Source organism: Priapulus caudatus, unplaced genomic scaffold (assembly GCF_000485595.1).
Source record: "Priapulus caudatus unplaced genomic scaffold, Priapulus_caudatus-5.0.1 Scaffold842, whole genome shotgun sequence".
Lineage (NCBI taxonomy): Eukaryota > Metazoa > Priapulida > Priapulimorpha > Priapulimorphida > Priapulidae > Priapulus > Priapulus caudatus.
The window spans coordinates 40,888-50,234 of NW_014577903.1; positions in this window are offsets into that span (position 1 = coordinate 40,888).

The following is a 9,347-nucleotide window of genomic DNA, read 5'->3' on the forward strand; positions in this document are numbered from 1 at the left end:
TTTTTCGCTCTCGTTCTCGCTCTCCTCCCCCTTCTCTTTCTCGCGCGCTCTGCCCCTTTCTCCATCACATGCTCTCTCTCTCTCTCCCTCCCTCTCTGCCCCTTTCTCTATCATGCTCTCTCCCCTTTCTCTCTGCTACTCTCTCTCCCCCTCTCTCTCTCACACACACACCGCCGAGCGCGATGCAGGAGCGACTGTGGGAGTGTCCACGTCGGAGAATTGTTTTAATCTCACACGCTACCACCACACACGCAGGAACTTGGAGCGTTTCAATAAAATATAATGCTAAATAAATACGAAATCTATTTCCTACCAAAGTCTTAATGTTTCTCTACTCTCTTTCGCCTATTATTGCCGACAATTTCCTGTAAATGCTCCTCTGCAACACACATATACATCGCGTACGCTGCCGCACGCTGACACATATATAGAGACACAAATCTATATATATGTGTCAGTGTGCGGCAGCGTGCGCGCGGTGTACATATGTGTGTTGCAGAGGAACATTTGCACGGCATTTACAAGAAATTGTCGGCAATAATCGGCGAAAGAGAGCAGAGAAACGTTAAAACTTTTGTAGGAAATAGATTTCGTATTTATTTAGCATTATATTTTATTGAGACGCTCCAAGTGCCTGTGACCACACGCACTCCGCGCGGTGGAGTCGTATCCGCGGCGATTCGCACAACTGTACAGCAGCAGTTCCCGTGCTACAACTACAACACCAGCAATATGACGTTGCTGCTGCTGCTGCTGCTGGTGGTGACGACGACAATGATGATGATAATGATGATGATGATGATGATGATGATGCTGAGAAGGAGGATGAGGAGGAGGATGAGGATGATAATGATGAAGATGATGATCATGATGATCATGATGATCATGACGCGAACATCTACAGCAAACTAATTCTCGCGCTTCCATTTCTCACCTCGACCTTTCTCGTCGGTTTTTGTAAAGGATTATTAATGTATGTCCGCGCGTGTATGTACCGAAATTTGATTAGCCTTGAAAATCATGCAACTTTGTCGAAATCTAGTGTCGTTTTATTTGATGTGTGTTCTAAAAAGTGTATTTTAGCTAGCATAAACAAAGCAGCGGCTGTAGGGTTCTCTAGCGTTTCTGAAGATAATTAACTTAAAAATTCTTCAATTAACTTTTTGTCTGATTTGCAATTTTTGTTTTGTTTCAATATTTATATTATTTCCATTTAGATCTCGTTCTAATTTCATTCCCGTCTTTATTTCCCGTCTTCCCATTTTAATTTTTAATATTTTACCTCGCATTTTATATTGCGTTACCAAATAGACAAGAAATTAAAAGCGAAAAAAAACACAGAGGAAATCTGTACGATTGATACATCGGTAGCGATCGAGACGGACCGACTCCTGTCAAATAGAAGCACTGAGTTCGTCTGTGACGTCATCAATAGGTGTGCATCGTTGCGCGCGCAGCCCCATCTATCAGATGTAATCGATACTAATAGCATCTGTAAGACAATTAGGCAGGCCGTGTTACACCGACGCTTTCCTTTGTGTGAAATCTTCGCGTGAGCTTAATTCGATAGCGGAACGATAATCCGCGCTGTGAGATTGCAGCCTCTTATGGCCTCTCGCAGCCTTATAATGGAAGGTCCTGCGTGTGTGAGTCGAGCCTGCCAACGTCATTCAATCAACACGCTAGTAACCGGTCGCCGACTCACTCGTGTGTACGACCATGTAATATATAGCTGATAAGGTTCATTTCTCACTAGGGAGCACGACTGGAGACTCATTGGGCTAGTTTAGCGTAGGGCTAGGGTTATGTTAGAGTAGATTTGGGTTGGTGTTACAGTTAGGGTTAAGGTAAGGGTTAGGATTTTGTTAGAGTAGGTTAGGGTTAGGGTTAGGATTAGTGTTAGGGTTAGGGTGAGGGTTAGTGTTAGGGTCCGGGTTAGGGTTAGTGTTAGTGTTAGTGTTAGTGTTAGTGTTAGTGTTGTATTGTACATATTGCGTGCTAATTAACCAGGGGCGCTTCTAGCCCGAGAAGGCGTGCGGCTAATTACCCTCCTGTAATTATTGTTATAACATAAGTCTCCGTGGCTCGAATATATTCGCAACCCGACCTAAAACCAACGGGTAATTAATAAAACTGGTTAGGATTGTAGGGCCTTCGAGCTGTTTTAGGAAGCATATAAATAGACACGGACATACAGAGGAGAGACCATTATAGATTAGTTATTACATGGACAGTTACTATGTAAGATGTCGAGAACGGAAGACGAGATGCGGGACCTAGGCACAGGTACCTTGGTTGCCGTAGTATGTATATATTTGTATAAGTTCAATAACTAGTCTGCGAGTACGGCTCTATCTGACGAGACTCTACGCTCCTACTCTGCCACGGTTCTCTACACGAAGCATCATCTCTACCATTTTATAAATTTCAGCCTTTTTTTTGCATTGTCAGGTTTGGACCTGAATAGAAGTACAACAATAGCATTAGGGTTATGCTGTTGCATCGTTCACGTTCCGTGCGCAGTTACGGGTAATGCTAGCGGTTAGAGTCAGGGTTAGGTCCTAACCGTTAGGGTAAGGTATGATGGTGTTCATCCATATTACGTGCAACAGAAAGGCAACCGGGCTGATGCCAGCAATGAGAATGTAAAGACAAATCTATCTAAGGATAATTCCATGAAATAAAACTGTTAGCTACGAGCGACGGTTACGTGCGAAACCGTGGACGCTGCAGATAAGCTAAACACCCGGATTCATCACGAAATTAATTTATTCATATAATATCATATAAAACGATGGACTTATTTGAAAAAGGNTGTGAGTGTGTGTATATGCGTACGTGCGTGCGTGCGTGCGTGCGTGCTGTGTGTGGGAGTGCTTGCGTGGCTGTCAGTGTGAGTATATGCGTGAGTGTGAGTATATGCGTGTGTGTGCGTGTGTGCGTGCGTGCGTGCGTGCGTACCGCAGCACGCCACGAGGGACCACGCTACACGTGCGTGTACGGCTTTGTCGTCCGATGCAATGCCGCCGCGATTAGTGCATGGCTTCCTAATGTCACGTGGTGCCGATCCCTGCGATTGCGGTAGATATGTACGATGCCGCCATGTAGCAGAGCGCAGCTGCGGTGTTTCATGCTGGCTTCGTCATCACCGGCAGATTAGGAGCAGAGATAAAAAAACCAAAGAGACACCGCGCATGCGCATGCGGGACGTCCGCGCTTGTTCGTCGTCGTCGTCGGTCGCAGAGCTTTGTTGCTTATTCGTTGGCGCGCGCTCTCTCTCTCTCTCTGCCGCTCTCATCTCTCAGCTCTCTTCTCGTCTCTGCCTCCTGCGTCTGTCTCGTCTCCGTCGAGTGGGGCTCTCTCTCTCGACTCTCACTCTGCTCATCTCTCGCTCGCTCGTCGCTCTCCTTTCTCTGCTCGGTGCTGTCTCTCGTCTCTTCTCGCTGGTCTCCTCGTCTCTGTTTCTGCTCTTCTCCGTGCTCTTCAACTTCTCGCGGGTGGGTGAGTGAGTGGGGTGTGCTTGGGTCGGCTGGGGTGGACTGTTTGGGCTCCGTTGTGCCGTTCGCTGTGTCGTCGTCATCGTCTCTCTCCGCTCTTCCGCACTCTCTCGTCTCTCTCACTGCGGTTGCGGGGGTGGTTGCGAGCTGGTCGGGTGGACGGGTGGGGCTGGGCGATGTGCTTGCGAGCGTAGGGGCTAGGGAGCTAGTGCGCTTTGTGCTGGTGTGCAGGGATTTGTTGTTAGGCATGTCTGGTGTGGGTTGGGTAGTTGTTGGGGGGTTTCGTCGCCAGGTTGAGCGGTGTTGGGTGTTTGAGGGGAAGGGGGAAGAGTGGAGGAGGAGTTGCGGTCAGAGGTGGTGTAGGCTTGGTATGGTTTCAGTGTCCGTGTCTTATGCGTTGACGTAGCGGTCGAGCTGCGCTGCCTCGGCCTAGGGTAGGCAGTAGGCGGGGAGTTGCTGTAGTAGCTCGTAGTGGGAGTCGAGGACTTTGGGGGCGGTGGTGCATACTCACGACCGTCGTTCTCTCTTCTCTCTCTCTGTCTCTGTCTCTCTCACTCTCCTCGTCTCTTTCTCTCTTCTCTTCGTTCGTTCTGCTTTTTTTTCTCCACTCTCTTCTCGTCGCTCTCGTCTCCCTCTCCGCTTCTCTGCATCTCTCTCTTCTCTTTCGCGTTCCTCTCGTCGCGTTCTCTCTTTCTGTCTCACTTTTCCTATCTTTCTCGCTTCTTATCCATCTCTTCCTCGCCCTTTTTACTAAATCTCTTTCTCTCCCTCTCTCATGCGCTCTCTACCCATCTCTCTCTCGCGTGCACTCTCTCTCGCTCCCCTCTCTTTATCCCCCTCTCTATCTCTCTCTCTTTATTTTTCCTGTAGCGGGACGGAAGAAATCACGGAAGTCTGCCGACGGGAGGAGACACCCAAGCAATCCCTGGGAGAAGACTAGGAGTCGTCCAGAGCTGTACATGTGCTATACGGCTTTATATAGCGAAACCTGAAACGAGATTGGCGCTACTGAAAGTAGATTTTGCCCGACACTCTTATCTGAAATTGAATTGCGGCAGGACTAAGCAGCGATCAGTGAACACAGCGACGACAGCCGACGACTCTGCGATGAGCAAGCCGACGACGGAAGCGTGTCCTCTCTCACGCCGGCGCTTGAGGTTACGTCGGCACTGTAACTGAACGCCGACGTCACTTCTGTTGACGACACTAGAAATACCGGAAAGGACTCGTATCGTTTGATCTAATCACATCTCTCGATTGATTTGTTTATTTATATTTCGACAAATCAGTGCAGAGTGTTCTTTATTATACTACTAATAATACCGTTTTAATACTATATTGTTCTACAAATAAAAACGATGTAAAATAAGCGTGCAGGGCTATACTACATATTCCTATTTTCCTTTCTCAGTTTCTGTCTCTCGCCTTCTTCTCTCTCTTCTCCTCGGTCTCGTGCGTGGGCTCTCTTCTTCTCTCTCTCGCTCTCTCTCTCTCTCTATATAATATATAATATATATATATAGTATATATATATATTCAACGGCACATGCAAATGAATATATGAAAGCACTGCTAACACGACGACGAGATATCTCGTATGTTCTACCCAAGATGATACACATGGGTGGTACTGTGGCGCCATAACAGCGATTTCCTCCGCAGCGGCTTCATTGACGAACGGTGGTGAGGCCCGCACGAAGATGCGATGCCGTCGCCGCGCTGCGGCGCGATAGGCTGGGCGGCGACGGTGCCGCGCGTTTCCGCGGGCACACCGACGGAAACGGGCGAACTCATTAGAGAATCTTTCCATATCGCGGCTACCGTGCCGCTGGCGCTTTTGGCTACAGCGCACGGACGGTAGAGACACTGCAATCAACTCCGGCGCGTTGGCCATGGCAACGGCATCGCAAGGTAAGGGCCACCAGGTAGTATGGCTGCCCCAGGTCTTCGCCGTGGCCGGACGTGCGCGTCTGCGCAGTGTTTTGTGTGGGCGTGCACGGTCGTTGGTGTTATTTTGTTGGTTGTTTTTTTGGTTACGTCGCCGGGCTGCTGCGCTGCTGGCTGCTACTACTGCTAACTGGTTTTGCTGCTGCGCTGGGCCTTTTTCTGGCTGAGCTGCTCGCTAGAGCTGCTACTTGTCGGATGCTTGCTAGGCTGCTGCCCGGTGCTTTCGTCCTTGTTTCGATTGGTGGACTATGCGATTGCTGGCGCTTATAGCTGTATGAGAGTGAGGTCGAGCAGGTAGTGAGGAACAATTAGAGAATAGAACGTCGCCTCTCTCGTACCTTCACGACGCACGCACGCAATCTGGCGCATCGCGACGAGCAGGCAGCGCACGCACTGCGGCTTGCACCGGTGTTCGCTGGCGCAACACCTACACAAGCAGTCCGGCTACATCACGCAGCGCTAGCTGATGCACACCTGCACGCACGGCCGACGAGCAGCGCTCACCGCACGCGCGAACGGGCTCGAGCGCACCGCAGCGCACGCAGAACGCACGCACGCGACGCAGGGCGCACCGCAACGCAACGCGGCGCGGATAAGCTCGGCTCACAAATGCTTCGGCGCGCGGCCCGCGCGGAGCTTGGTACACAGAGCAGGTCACGCACGCACACACGCCGGCCGCCCGCACGCGACGGCACGCACGCACGCACGCTACAGCACGGGCAGCTGCCGCACGGGCACGCGCGCGACAGTGCCGGCTGCAGCCATGCTCGGCGCACGACCTACACAAGCAGTCACGCAACGGCAGACACGGAGGTCCGCGGGGGTGGTTGCCAGCAACGCATCGCATACGCACTGCACGCCGGCTCACGATGCTCGCGCTTTCGACGACGCTAGCACAAGAAGTCAGCGCGCATCTGTCAACGCACGGCACGCACGCTCCGCAATCAGCGAAACGCTACACCCACACAGCTCAGTGCACGCACGCACGCCGGCTCACATGGCTCGCTGCGCACATAGCTTATCACAAGCAGTCAGCGCTACGGCAGCGGCACGCCGACGCCGGCTCACGATGCTGTGCTCACACCGGAGTCCTACCCAAGCGGAGGCGTCAGCAGCGTGTCGCACGCACGGGTTACCACGCGCGGCGGCAACAATGTGTCGCGCGCACCGTTCGAGACTAAGAAGCCGTTTCACTTCATCGCGTTTGAAATTGGAGACTCCGCCAATCATCTGAGTACGAAAGCGGGATGAAAATGTCCTCCTCTCGTCTAGCTCCGCCCACGGTTCAGGTTCTAGACTCAGCTTTGAATAGCAGCTAGGCACGTATTAAGCTAATCCCCGTCATCGCGCTCGTCTCACTTACCACTGACTCATCTCTCTCTCTCTCTCTCTCTCTCTCTCTCTCTCTCTCCTCTCGTTCTCCTCTCAGTCATCTCTCTCTCTGCTCTCTCTCTCACTAGTCCCTCTCTCTCTCTCAGCACTACCGTTCTCTGCTTTCGCTCTCTCGCTCTCTCGCGCTCTCTCTCTCGTCTTCTGTCTTCGTTCTCTTCTTCGTGCTTCTCTCTCGTTGCTCGCGCTCTCTCGTCTCGTCTCTCGTCTCTCTCTCTCACTAGCCGTTCCTCTCTCATCTCTCTCTCCAGCCGTTGAAACAGGGTCGGCGTTAGGGTGTCGTGTGTGGTTGTTTGGTTTTTCTGGGGGACTTTGGTGGGTACCGCCGCCGTCACTCCTTCGTCTTTCGCTCTCTCGCCTCTCCTCGCTGCCTCTCTCTCTCTCGTCCTCTTCATCTTCGCGGCGTCTAATCTCTCTCTCTCGCCGTCACTACCTCTCCCTTGCTCTTCGCTCTCTCTCGTCTGTCTCTCTCCTCTCTGCTCTCTCTGTTTTATCTCCCTTCTCTCTCGTCGTCTCTGTCTCCGTCTCTCTCCCTCGATCTCTCTCTCTCTACCTCCCTCCTCTCTTTCGCTCCTTCTAGCTCTCTTCCTCACACTGTGTCCGCTCTCTCTCTCGTCCTCTCTCCTCTCTCTGTCTCTCTGCTCCTCTCTCACTACCGTCCCTCTCTGGGTCGCTTCTCTCATCGCTCCGTTGGGGTACCGTCCCTCTTTTCGTCTCTCCTCTTGGTTCTGTGGGTCGCTCTCTCTCTCGTCTCGCGTGTCTCTCTATATCGCGTCCCCCTCTTCGTCTCTCTCTCTCTCTCTCGTTCTTCTCCTCTCCTCATGACTGCTCTCTCTCTCTCTCTTTCTCTCTTTCGCTGTCTCGCTCTCTCTCTCTCTCTCACCCGGTGATTTATCTCTGACTGCAGAAACCTTGTTGCGTTCTCTCATAGGAAAACCTTCTGCATTTGAGCGATGAGCAGCAGTTGTTGAGTAGGAGGTGCGTAGAAAGGTTTTCAATTATTTTTTAAACGAATGGAACGTCCATCACGCCATCGCCCGACTCACCTCACCGGTGCGCATGCGCACGACGATACTTCGCGACGCAACTCCGCCGTTCTTTTGTTTTGTTCGGCTTTGTTGTTTTACGATGCGAAGACTCGCTGCTTTTTGCGGAAATTTCTACGTCTACTCTGTTTTCTTTCTCGTCTTCTTTGAAAGTGAACTCGGAATGTGCAGCGCAGCGATACGCCATAACAACGCGTCGCCACATAAAACAAGCGGCAGCAGCGTGCGCGTACACGCCCGCGTGCGCGTGCACGCCTGCGTGCTCTGGCAATTCGGAATGTTATGATGGATAGCTGACGGATAGCGAGAGAGCTGCCACGGTTAAATCAGGTTTACTTTCAACGCCTCGCCATCGTCGGAATAGAAGCCGCCTAGACTGCATCGATATGAACGCGTATAGCGGCAACACCTCATTCGAAAGAATTCCACGGCGTCATTATTTAATAGAGAGCGTGCACACGGAATGCTGGCGGGCTGAGAACAAAGGCCTCAAGGCACAGCAACGAGAGAGCACGAGAGGGGGAGAGAGAGAGAGAGAGAGAGAGAAGGAGAGAGAAGGAGAGAGAAGGAATGAGAGAGGAAATAGAAGGAATGAGAGAAAAGGAGAGAGAGAAGGAGAGAGAAAAGGAGAGAGAAGGAATGAGAGAGGAAAGACAAGGAATGAGAGAGAAAGAGGGAGGAGAATAAGGAGAGAAGAGAAGGAGAGAGAGAGAGACGAATGGGAGAGAGAATGAATGACGAGAGGAAGCGCGGAGGAGGAAATGACAGAAGGAGCAGCAATAGGGACATGATTAGAGAAGGAGAGCGGACGGGGGAGATTGAGAGACGGACTGGCTGAGAGAGATGAGAGAGGCGGAGAGGGAGAGAGATCGAGGGACTCTGAGAGAGAGAGACGAGGCGGCATGAGAAAGCCAAGCGAGGGCGCAGAGAAAGAAAGCATCCNAGCGAGAGAGCGAGAGAGAAAGAAAGAGAGACAGAGTGAGTAACGGTACGCAACCCTACTGCATTCCTCGATGTAATTTCGTAATATCGCATTCACGCATACGCAGACGCTAAAAGGACGGTCATCCACGAGAGGAGGGGGTAGAGTGGCAGCCTCCGAAACAAAGGAAACGCAATATCTGGTCAGGCTGGGGCACTCACACACCCTTTCGCTCTAAACAAGACCACACGCCTCGGTTCTTCATGGGCGGTTGTAGCCAATTATGCAGGCATGATAAATCTACGCTCAGCGCACGTACAGTAATTAACATCGAGTATCGATCAGCATTGCTTAATTGAATATGTGACTACTGCGAACAAGCGCTGACCGCTGCGGACAATAGCTGACCATCAGTGACCCATCATCGTGATGATCTGTGATTAGTACTGACGGAGATATGGCCGAACTGCAACCAAGGTGATGGACCTGAAGTCATCTAGTCCGACAGCCAGTCAGCCAGCCATCCATCCTTCCATCCATCCATCT